This window comes from Lates calcarifer, linkage group LG2 (genome assembly GCF_001640805.2).
Source record: "Lates calcarifer isolate ASB-BC8 linkage group LG2, TLL_Latcal_v3, whole genome shotgun sequence".
Lineage (NCBI taxonomy): Eukaryota > Metazoa > Chordata > Actinopteri > Centropomidae > Lates > Lates calcarifer.
This window is the reverse complement of record NC_066834.1, coordinates 2,311,113-2,323,357: the sequence shown is the minus strand read 5'-3', so window position 1 is coordinate 2,323,357 and position 12,245 is coordinate 2,311,113. Positions and strand designations below refer to the sequence as shown.

Here is a 12,245-nt window from a genome sequence, read left to right as displayed (position 1 = left end):
GGCCTGGAAAATATCTTAATAATGAACATCAGAGTAAAGTTTCACATTTATTTAAGCTGTTGGCATTCTCAAATATAATGGGCATCACGCGTGAAAAGAGAAAGAGGGAATTGAGATCATATTGAAAAGTATTAATTTATCAGTTTATTGGTTTTGCAGTTAAGTACAGTGTATTTCATTTGGGGATTTGGCAGTTATCTCCACTGTGGTTTTGTGCTTAAAAGATGTAAAAGCCCTTGTCTGAAAAAATCATCTGACTCGCTTTTTTAAAAGTTACTCTGCTCTGGAAAAAAGCCTTGAATGAATTATTGCAGTCCATTTATGTTGTTAATTCCGGGGATAAATGGTGTTGGAAGGCTGAATATCTAAGTTGTCAGAAATTTGGCACCTTGTCGAGACACATGTTCGCCTCTGGATTCACTGCAACAAAATCAAACTTTGACATCTGTTTCATATTAAGACTCTGGTTTTAAAAGCTTTCAACTAGTCCACTAAATTGTAATGCAATTTTTCCAGAGCCCGTGTTCTCAAAGTGACTCCTGCAGCTAAGGATGTAATGGTGTGTGGTTTGAAATATAACGTTGGCTCCCTGGAACAGTTGTCATCTGGTTTCTTGTGACTCGCTCTCCCATCCTAGGCCTCAAATACACTGTAGGTATGATTATGAGTGAACATGCAGAAAGTGAGATGTGGAGAGGAAATGGAAGTTGTTAGTTAAAGATTTCACCGCTGCAAAACAGGCTCTGTTTGGACCCAAGGTTTTGTTATCATTGGACAACTGTCGTGATTATGTTTACATACGGTACATGCTGAACTGTATTTCGAGGATTAATTGCTGTATGGCTCATAAACAAGATCACAATTTTTCTTCATATATTCATATATTCTTCATATTCAAAAAGTCAATCAAATCGAGACACACGTGGTGTTAGGACTGGTCTCGCTTGCAGTCCAGAGTGAGACCATTCCCACAACCAGTGACACTGATTAAAGAAAGTCTTGCACAAATAATTAAAATCATAATAATTTATGCTGCAATGGAAACTGTGAGCTGTAATGCATTTCTGAGAACCACACAGAAGCATACGCCGTCTGCCTGACTCAGTGGGTATCAGAGCAGAGGTTTAGCACTGTATAAACCCTGTAGTTAGAAAAGAAGAAGCATAAACCATGAGCTTGTGCTCACTCAACCACAGGATTTACTCTGATGAACTATACCGACATAGAGTGACGTTAACATTGGGAAGGCGAGGGATGGTGGTGGATGGTAGCACACAGCAGGAATCAGGTTTTTGACTCTGTCAAATTTACCAGACGACATCAACGATTAGAAGACTGGGTTGTGAGCTGTGTTTCACATGGTACACAATATTTACCCTGACCAAGGCAAATTTCAGCTGCAAGGTTAGTGACTTTCCTCCTGTACAACAAAGGATCATATTGAGGTTATTAAGGGGGTACATTTTCTATGTGCTGCAAACATCAATCAAACATCAATAAACTAATGCTTGTGTCCCTTTTCTCTGACGTAGGTAACAGCAACCTAACATCTTGTTTCATGTCTTTTTTTTTCCGCATTTTACTGATATAACTACAGGCACCCTCCCATATGGTCTAGCGGTTAGGATTCCTGGTTTTCACCCAGGCGGCCCGGGTTCGACTCCCGGTATGGGAACGCCTTCTTCTGTAAATTTCCCCACTGTGGGACTAATAAAGGATTATCTTATCTTACACTCACCACCGTCCACTCAGATCAGACATGAGAGGTGACAGTTTTCACAAACATGGCTGACGTATTTCTAAAGTTGGTTAAATTTGGGGTCACAACTTTTTCTCTCTGTTTCAGCCCTTTATCCAGACTACAAACTGAGCTTTTCCAAATTGGTCTCCTGAGTGTATAAACCTAAAAAAATTAAAATACATTTTTGGATCACCTCAGCACAGCAGCTTGATGTTAGCTGTAATGTGTAGTTTTGTTATTTGCCAACTGAAAATAGGACAAAGAATAAGAGATTTAGTTGTTTTTCTATGGTGTGCACTGTAGGTGGTTGTCTCTACAAACACTGCCTGGAAATGCACCCAAGTGACTGTCCTCAACCTCCCTCCTAAATGTATAAATCACGATGAGTCATGATCAAATGTGATCTCATGTGTTTGCTCTTCAGTATTGTGCCATGTGTTTGTGAATTGGTTGTCCTCATTGCTTTTCGCTGATGTCTGGGTCTTCGCAGTGAACCAAGTCTTACCACAGTTTGATTCCAGGATTGAAAAATACGAGCATCCGCTGGTGCTTTTCAATGACACAAGCTGAACATGGGAGGACAATGTGGTTCCATTTTGTGTTGTGTTTAGGTTTCTGTTTCAGTCTGGTATTTTCTGCTGACCCAGTTTGGGTTTTAACAAAAGGTCCAGTCGAAGTAACCGCAGGTTTTCAAAGCGTGTTGCATGCGCCTCCGTTTCTTGGGTTTAGCCTCAATGTTTGATATTTTCTCTGCTCGCTGGTACAATGTTCAAATTACGCCCAATTTATGCTCAAGTGGATGGTGATAATCAAAGAGGAAGTGCTGGTCTGTCTGTCTGTGTGTGTGTGTGTGTGTGTGTGTGTGTGTGTGTGGGGTTTTCTGTATACTTCAATTTCAAGGCTCCCTCCTCTTCTTTCAGGGAGACCACACAGTCCAGGAATGTCAAGTTTGCTGCTATGCTTCTCCCCTTCTTTATCCCAATGTTATCTTCCTGTGAGCTAATGTGTTGAGAGAAAGCGACCATCTCAAAGGTTTGATTATCATTCATATGTTATCCACATATTTAAAGCCAGTAGCTTGGAGCGTCTCTCTCTCTATTTCCTCCATTTATAAATTAGCGAAGAGACACAGCTGAACCCATAGCACAGCTAGCATATTCGAAGTACCTAACGTTCCAGCACATGTCAATCATTGGGCATATTTGGTTTGGGTTGAAGTACAGTTTGGTCCAGTAGCAGCAGTGGTCTGCAAGCTACAGGTGTTTAACATGTGATACATAAACATGTACAGACTTCCCCAGGGTGAGGGCGATGTTACAGGTTACCATCGACTGCCTTCTGTCTCTCAAGTGACCATAAACAATCAATAGAGCTCTGTTGATGCTCATAGCTGGGATCCCCTTCAAGGGGTTTATACTATGTGTGATAGTGTCAGCAAAAAGTTCACATTATCAGTATCCTTCTGTTTTCAACACTACTGTGCATCTCAACAAGTTTGTAGGTAAGATGGTGATGTTTGGGTCATTAGTGAGTGAAAGTCCAGGGGCCTTCTTCTCTTATGTTTCTCTTCTGTTTAAGATTTGATGCAGGTGGTTTGACCCACTAGATATTTATTTATAAAGTCAGACTGCATAAGTTGTTGTACCTCAGCATTCAGGTGTTACTTTTTTCCCAGAAAGGCCAAATCTGTGGAAGTGCTCAGTTCTACCACCATGTTGAATCAGGATGCAAACCTCAGGGGTGGTACACAGAGGTCCCTCAATTCTCCCTCCTGCTAGAATCGTTTCATATTGCCCTCAGCTCTAGGAAACAAGTGAGTCTCATTTATTAATTTGTACAAGGGTTAGTTACGTCCAACACTGACAAAGGCATGTTTATAGGACTGAGCGGTAAAACAATCTTGATATTTAGCACAAAAAACAAATTCGATTAACTAATGAGTGATTTAAGATAAATGTATCTGTCCTGTGTTTGGGTCATCTGCTACAGCAACAAGCTGATGTAGCTGACACATAAAGGAAACAAACAAAGGGGGGAAAAAATAACACACACACACACACAAACACACTGTTGGAAAAGTCTCTAAAAGTTGAAAAACAGCAGAGCAATACCCAATGTGAAAGATTTTCACATAGGTGAGTTGTGCTGACAAAGACCCTTTGGAAAGGTGCCATCTCACCAAGTATACAAGTGACACTGGTCCAACAACATGATCAGGAAATCAGACCGCAGCTGATACTGCAGTAACGGTATGATGGGAAATATCAATGGTTTTGAAACTTTTTCAAACCACGGTATACCTTGAAACCGGTAACTGGCTCATGCCTGGTAGCATAGCACATTGATCTTTGATCATGCTGAGGTGTTAATGTTATACCGCTGACTGCACTTACTGATTCACCGAGAGAGAGAGAGGAGAGAGGAGGAGAGAGAAAGAGCCATAACAAACCTTTATTTGATAGATTTAGAATTCAGTCCTTTACTGAATATACACCTTGAACTTTAAATTAAAAGGTGCCCTGTGGCGTTTTCTTGTAAACAAACAAGTTCTGTTTACATTCAGTGTTAATCACCAAAACACACAGGTGAAAACACTTTGACATCAAACATGTTGAATGCCTTTCCTCCTTCATTAATAACACTAAATGTATATATCAATAATTATCAATACCAATCAATATGAAAAAGACTGTGATAATACTTTTGGCCATATCTCCCAGAGACGTGCATGTTTGCTTTTTTACAAATTTTGGTTTTACTTTTAAAATCGTCATCAGGAGAAGGTTTAGATTGGACCAGCTAACATATACAGGAAGTGTCAGGTAGATGCATGATAGCATCAGTGCACTCTGATCCTCTAAGAGGTTTTTAATCAACATATATCAGCGCTTCTACAAAAATGTCTGTACCATGAATCATTGTCATTTCATACATTGTCTCTCTGCTTTTGCTCCAGTATTTTTTTAGTATGAGCGAAGGCATCTGCTGGCCCGTCAGGCAGCCAGCAGTGATTTGTTTTAAAGAGATCATATCACAGGCCACTGAGTCTTGAAGAACCAGATCGTCTGCGTTTCCTATGATTTGAGCCTGAGCGTATTCTTTCCTGTTGAGAAACACACAGCCTAGCAGCATGTGCACCAGGCCCAGGATGAGCAACAGTGCTGGCCAATTAAACAACAATATACACACTGTTTTCACACATCTTGGGTTGCATTTCCTAACAGGAGGAATGGAGGCTCTGACAACAATCCAGATTTGGGCAGGAAACCACATACTGATGTAGGATATTAGTCTGCAGCCAGAAACAAAGTGAGAATGGAATTCGTCAGGAAAAAGCAACAAACGGATTTTGCTAGTCTCAGAATTTAAATGAGTGGCAGGAGTTTATTTCAAAGTTGCCTCAAGAATTTTTGTAAACTTGAGTGAATGACAGAATGTACCACAGAGTAGGAGCTTCCTGTTCAGTCGCTCATTCTCCGTCCGCCCTGTCTAAAGTGTCAGTCTCCATTAATGTGACCGAAATGCCATCAGCTTGTTTAATGCGCTTTAATATCACTGTATCGATTTACATTCCCTCACACACACACACACACACACACGCTGGAAATAGAGTCCCAGCTGAGCAGCTTAGAAAGCAAAGGAGGTAACGAAAGAGACTTGGAGGTGGGGTGGGCATAGGTGGGTGGGATGTGGCGGGGGAGCGGGGGGGTGCAGTGACAGGCTATTTAGACGTGCTACTTCACTTTGCATTAGAGTGTACAATATCAGGCATGACGAGCCAAAGTGAGGCCAGATTTCAGGCAATGCTGGTCAGGCCTGGAGCGATGGATCACTTACGTTAAGATATCAAAGTCAATGGCAAAAGATCTGATCTGGAGCGGGGCCCGGCAGTACAGAGAGAAAAGTGTGAAACCTGGAGAAAGAGAGACACTCATTGAGGAAATCCATTACCACTGGAGAAGCCAACAAGCATGAAAGGAGCTGTCTTGTTGAATTGGCTGCTTGATAAAGCAGGTCTTTGGCTGGGGAGCCACTCAGAGTCACCACTAGTGACACCAGACAGAGAGAAGAGAGAGGCCCTTATTGATATGGCGAAATGTTGAGTCACTGCAGTCCACCCTCTGTGTTTCACTAAAAGAAAAAGTCCAAGGGGAGAATGTGCACTCCACAGGATTCTTAGGTAATTTTCAACTTTACAATAAAATATGAATACACTATAATAGAACCTTTTCAGTTCAAAAGAAGATCTGCTGGAGGTAGGTTTCCAGCATTTAAAAATCATAGTGCGCTTTCTATATGTTTGAGTAGCAGCATGTTCCAGTGGGCAAGGACACAACTTGCTACAGGTCGTCTGACAGACCTGACTGTTAACAACACATAGACAACAAAGGCACTACTTGATAGCCTTCAGCTCAACAGCTGAACACTTGGAGAGAACATGCTAACTCCAAAAGAAGAGCCTGGGAATCAGGCAAAAATAATCTGCTTCATTACAACATGATTCGTGGCTGTGAAGGCTTCAGTCTATTGTGATATTTATAAGAGAATAAAGCAAGACAGTCATCAAAACACTGTGTTACAGTGTTTCCATTCATTTCAGCAGAGAATGAAAATCAAAAGGCAACAAAACTTAAAACTCGCACAAGAAAGGTGACCGTCATGTCTGGTTTTATGTTGAAGCAGCGCAGACATTTTAAATCAGTCTGCACTTACAACTGCATTACCATACCACAGTAAGAGTAAGCTGTAAAAGCAGACGTACATATTCTAAGTTTCTTGAAATCTGATGAATTGCCTACTCTACTCATTTTCATAGGTGAAGTAAATTGAAACTAATGGCTGCCATGAAGTTAGAAAAACCTATTCAGAAATCTGCTCCGATCGACTTGTACAGTAAGGAAGACTGAACAAGCCCAGAGATCTGCTGAGCTAGTTGTCATTATCTACTGTAACTTTGCATTGACCTTCACAGTGTCTCCTGTGTATGTTTTTGATTTTGAGAGATTGGTCTTGGCAACGCCTCTTGTGGACCGAGGTGAGTGGCATCAGGTACGTTCAACCTGCAGTCTATGACCACTGACCCTTTAATCGTCTTGGCTCACTTAAGCTGCTGGTGGATCCCCCAGTAGATTTGTTTTTAATGCGCTGTGATTTTTTTTTCCTCCTCCAAAGCCCCCCTTTTTATCTTCTTCCTGCTGTGTGGCTGAAACCCCAATGAAGCCATGGAAAGCCTCAAATCCCCCACATCAGGACAAGCAGGAAAATACAGCTCAATCAAATCATGAAAAAAAAAACATTAACTACTGAACTGATAAAAGAAACTATTGTTTGTGCGCAGAGCAACTGTTAAATTATGTTACTTTCTTCTGATTGCTTTGTGGTTACGTGGTGAAACATACTATGCTATTTCTGCATTTATAACTTTTAAGCCAAACAGCTTATTGGTTTTGGCCATACAGTGCATGAATCTTTTCAAAATAAAATGTTTCATCATAATTTATGTATAATCTAAACACAGCATCTCACTCCTGTGAAACTGTGTTGCTCTTGTTGTTGGCACTGACTGATGAAATTCAAGTTTCCAGAGAACGAAGATTGGTCTTCAAACCCCATGCAACTTGGCAGAGTGTCACACGTACTGACCTCCAATCTAAACCTCTTTACTGAAAATCCAGGGAAGTTGAGTAAAATAAAAAGAAAAAAGATGACGCATTAAGCACAACAATTAAAATCTACTACTGCAAAGTATTCACTGTTCACACAGGGCACATCTGACAACAATTACATTTGATTATACGATTAGGTTAAAGATATTTATGCTGCAAAATTGTGTTTTTACCTATCATTAATGTTGACAATATAATTAGGGAAACAGGGAAATATTAGGCTGATTAAATAGGTAATATGCTGTTTTTAAAGTTGTTTTTTTTCACACTGCAGATGAGTTTTAAAGTCGAGTGGTCAGCCAATTTAAACATTGTGCTACAGCTCTTCATAATGAACATTTTACATTTTCAGCAGAGCAGCCAATAGATGCCTAAAACTCCTCATTTTGCAGCATTTTTATTGGTTCACCGATCAAACTTTATTTTCTATCAACTTACTTGAGTTGGCGTGTACTGTTGCATGCTGTTCTTGTAAATCCCTGTATAGAGAGAATTGTGTCATTCCCTCAAGTGCTCTGATTTGAAGCTAATGAACACTGACTTCATTTTTTTGAATTATGCCTTTTGAAAAACAAAAAAAGGCATGTATACCACAGAGCACCACACCTGCATTTGAGAGGAGAGCTGAGATTTTGAGGGAAAGGCAGGACAAAAAGAAGTATTGTTGTTGGGTGTAGGTCAGTGCTGCTAGGCTGCTGCTCCCTAGAACATTCCATGGTGTCACATAATACTGTCAGTTTCCTGTTGAAAGTGCCAGCCCAGAAAGATTGAGTGTGCTCGCAAAGTCAGAGGAGTGTATGTGTATGTGTGTCTGACTGTACTGTACATGTTAATGTGTACATGTGTGTCCCTCTGCTTTTTCTCTGGCATCTTCAAGATTTCCAAATCTGAGCAACTGCATTTCGTCTCATCTGCTGGTGCTGCATATAGACGGCTTTAGAGAGAGAGAGAGAGAAGTATTTTCCTCAGCTGTAAAATACCAAAAATGTCCGTTTATGTGTCAGAACATTTGGAACAAAGTATGATACATCTCCTGTGCAGGGAAGTTGGTCCGCACTTAAAATTTTTTATAGGGTGCTCTATAATATGCATGAACACAGTCATGTGTAAAACACAGCCAAAGAAATAACTCACCTGCCCTCTACTTGGAATTGTAAAAAGAATTGCTCCCTCTGGATGCCACCAATAGAAAAGGCCTTGGACACAGCCGACTGTTTGTTTTTGTTTATGCTTGGGTTAATACAAAGCTGTCTGCTGAATGAAGAAAGGTGTCAATATAAACAACATGAACACAAACAGGGATGAATTATAATGTTGTCTGCAGTGGCAGGAGCTCACAAGAATGTCCAATACAGTCCTGCTTTTGTTACAGATCACCAAATTTTATATATATATATATATATATATATATATATATATATATTAGAATTTTCTCAACGTTAATGTCCTCTTCTTTTGGTTTTCTGTGCTTATAGTGAGATATTCTGTGGCCCTGGCAACGACACAAAACAGTACTGATACATGAGAGAGCATCTTAATAGGTTGTTAGATCAAGTTGTTATATCTATTTTATTATGCTAAAAACCAGAACTTTCATTGTTCATTATTCTAATAAATGGGAAACGGATGCAACAGAAATATCAACAGTCACCAAATCCAAAGATTCAATCCAAATTAATAATTATCTTCATATTTTTCTTTGCAAAAAAAAAAAAAAACGGCGCCCTGTTTGTCACTCTAAACAATGAACCAATTAGAGACCTACAACTGTTTTTAACCCTTAGCTGACTGCCATCTACAACCTCATAATTTTCCTACACACCCACAGACACACACTCACACACACTAAAATCTGCGATGTAGTCAGTAGGGGGAAAACACCCTTAAACATTATGCCAGTGAAAATGTGTAAATTAGACTTGGCCCAGTGCAGCTTTGGAGCTCAGTACGCAGGCCGGGGAGACATTAACGAGGAAGGGGAGACTCAGTGATTTAGAAGAGAAGCAGCCCCACACCACCGAGGGAAAATAAACTAAAATAATAGATCTCAAGGATGTAATTAAGAGAATTGTGATTCAACAATGAGGTAACTATCAAGTCGTTCAGCCACAGCCAGCTAAAAGTCACATTTAAATGTGTGATGACATCATTTATGTTACACTGGGTTTTCCCTCTCCGGCTCAGGTCTAACGGCTCCAACGAAACCTGCTGTCAACAGAGAGAACGGCCCAGAGTGAGTCTGTGCCGAGGTAGTTCAAAGTTAATATACTGTTTATGTTTGTCTGGATGGAAGGAAGAGAGGGGACGATATTTGAAGGAGACATAAAACTGTCCCATATAGTATATAAAACTAAGACTGGTTAAAGCTCCAGGTAAGGATTTTGAACTCTGTAGTTCATGGACATTTATAGGAATATTGAGGAATAGGAATAAGTAAAATTTACTGATGATAAATAAATTTTAAATCATTTTATTCATTTATACATTTTGTTAAAATATAAATATATATTTTCTAATGCTAACCTGGTCTGAGTGATGGTCCAGCTCATATGTGAAGAAGTCTGATATGCATCTGTTCATAAATCACAAAAGAGCAGACCACTCTCTCACACTTCCCTGTTTTGCTTGATTCACTGCAAATCATAACATTGTCCCTGAGCGTGCCACGGCTAAATAAGGGGAGCGACAAGCAACAAACATTTATTTTCTTGTGCGTCTGCTTCAGAATTTAATTAGCCTTTTTTTTTGGTAACCTGTGAACCCAAAGCCTCACCTCTGCTGTAAGACGCAGAATTCATTAAGCTGTTTTCTGCCCTCGGATTTTCACACCACGGCTTTGAACATCTGCACCCTGTCATGTATCATCCCATTCATTTCTACTTAATTTGATCCTAATAAGTGCCTACACGAGGAGCCAGATGTTGCTGCTTCGACTGTGGCACTGAAAGTTTTGTTTGAGGGGAGTTGTGCTCTGTGCCTGGTGGGCAGGGAGGTGCATCCAGTGCAGGCATAGACTGTTTGAAATCACTCATTAATATGTAGAATAGTTTTGTGATTTCTTATTTTCTAGATATTAGTTTTTACTTGTCAGTGCACACAGAAATCCATCAACATTTGACAAGGTCCCTCAGGGTAAGCCTGAGAACTTGCTTTTCATTTTCATTAATTCCAAAAGACCTGTTTACAAGAAAAATCATCAAACACATATTTGTGTCAGCCGAGTAAGACCCGGTTAAAAAGACACAACTTCAGTGTCTCCTTCTGGAGGAAAAGTTTAAAATAATGGATTACAATTTCTTTTTCAGAAGGAGGGATCAGTGGCGTCTTGAGGGAAATCCACGTGTGCAAGATGATGTTCAGTGGGCAGGATGCTGGGGGTAGGTCTGATTATGTTCTGTGGATGGAGAACCCCTGTAAACTTGACTGCTAATCAGCACCATATGTCAGTCCCTGGCCCTCATTCTCATCTTGTCATTTCAAGTGGCTCCTAGACATGGCTCCTGACATGCCCTGGATTCAGCCACAGCAACTAGCAGCCTGGCATGTGCTAATGAGTGAAGTGGTGGATGCCGAAGAGTCTCATGTACCGCAGAGATGCACAGGGGAGAACAGGCAGAAAAGCCAAAGGCTGAGCCATATGTCCCCTATGAGTGGACCTCTTTACCTGTAGAGGGAGCGGCGGTGGTGCTGTTGCCTGTGCACCCATGGGACAGTGTGCACAAGTGTGTCTGCATGTGCAACAACTGAGTATAGTGACCTGCGAATATGCTTCGATTTACTTGATTGGTGTAAAAGCTGATTGTCAAAGCTCTGTTTTCTTCGGATTAACCAACGAAGAAACATGTATCCCTGAAAATATTTCTTTCTGTTGGTAAGACATTGTTCACATTCCTGAATCGCAGGGTGGCCTTTCCAATCTCAGTCGTACTCGGTCACTTCTTTGGCAGTAACCTGATTCCAGTAAACAGGAAAAGGGTCAACTCAACACTGACAGAGAGCAGTGGAGTGCTTCCATCAGCTGAGCATCGAATCAGCTCTATCTAAATAACTCCCCTTGATTATAATTTCTATAGCCTTCGGGGTCATGGGGGTCAAACGTGTCGTCTTGCCGTGGATCATTATTACATGGGAGGAAAACTGAACTGGGATGCCTGGGAAGGATAGAGAGCTGCAGCAGAGTCGCTTCTGTCTAAGTAGGCATCTGCTCCTATTTAACCCCAGGCCACAACAGCACTCTGGGTAATCAAAGTGACCACTGTGCTTTACTTACTGCCTTTGCAGCGAAGGAGAACACATCACAGTGACACACGCAGGCAGTGATTCCCTCCACAGACTGTTGCTGTTTAGAAGAAAATATTACAGTCTATAGTACACAGCGTGATCTAAGAAGCCCTGACTGATAGCTCTGATAGAGCCTTCTGTCTGCTCGCAAAGCTGTTTGTACTGAGTCCCAGCCGAGGGCCGGCTGTACCGTTGTCATTCAAAGTGACTGCAGCTTAGTGTATCTGTCAGCTGACTGGTTTCTCATTGTTTTACATGCTCGCAGACTATGCCTGTGAGAGAGTGAGTGCAGGCCCCCTCAGGCAAACATCATGTCAGCTAGCTTTGTTCTACGGGATGCTGGGGCTCCCTCAGCTGCTGCTTGGCTCCTCTGCTAACTGGGGAAGTCAAGGAGATTAAATGGAACATCCTGAATCTCATACTTCCTAATGCTTTGTGACATCCACACTCTGCCGAGACTGGAGGCGTGCCGACACAAAGGAACGGCGACAAAACAAATAGTGCCTCTTTGAAAGAGGTTCAGTGCCACAAGACATGTGTACGTCATTTGCACTGAT

The 12,245-nt window shown here is 41.1% G+C and overlaps 1 non-coding gene across 1 annotated transcript; it reads left to right on the top strand.

Moving 5' to 3' along the window:
• The first annotated feature begins 1,603 nt into the window (after positions 1-1,603).
• trnae-uuc (transfer RNA glutamic acid (anticodon UUC)) lies at positions 1,604-1,675 on the top strand. The gene has a single exon. It is a non-coding gene; the product is annotated as a tRNA-Glu (tRNA).
• Positions 1,676-12,245: the final 10,570 nt, after the last annotated feature.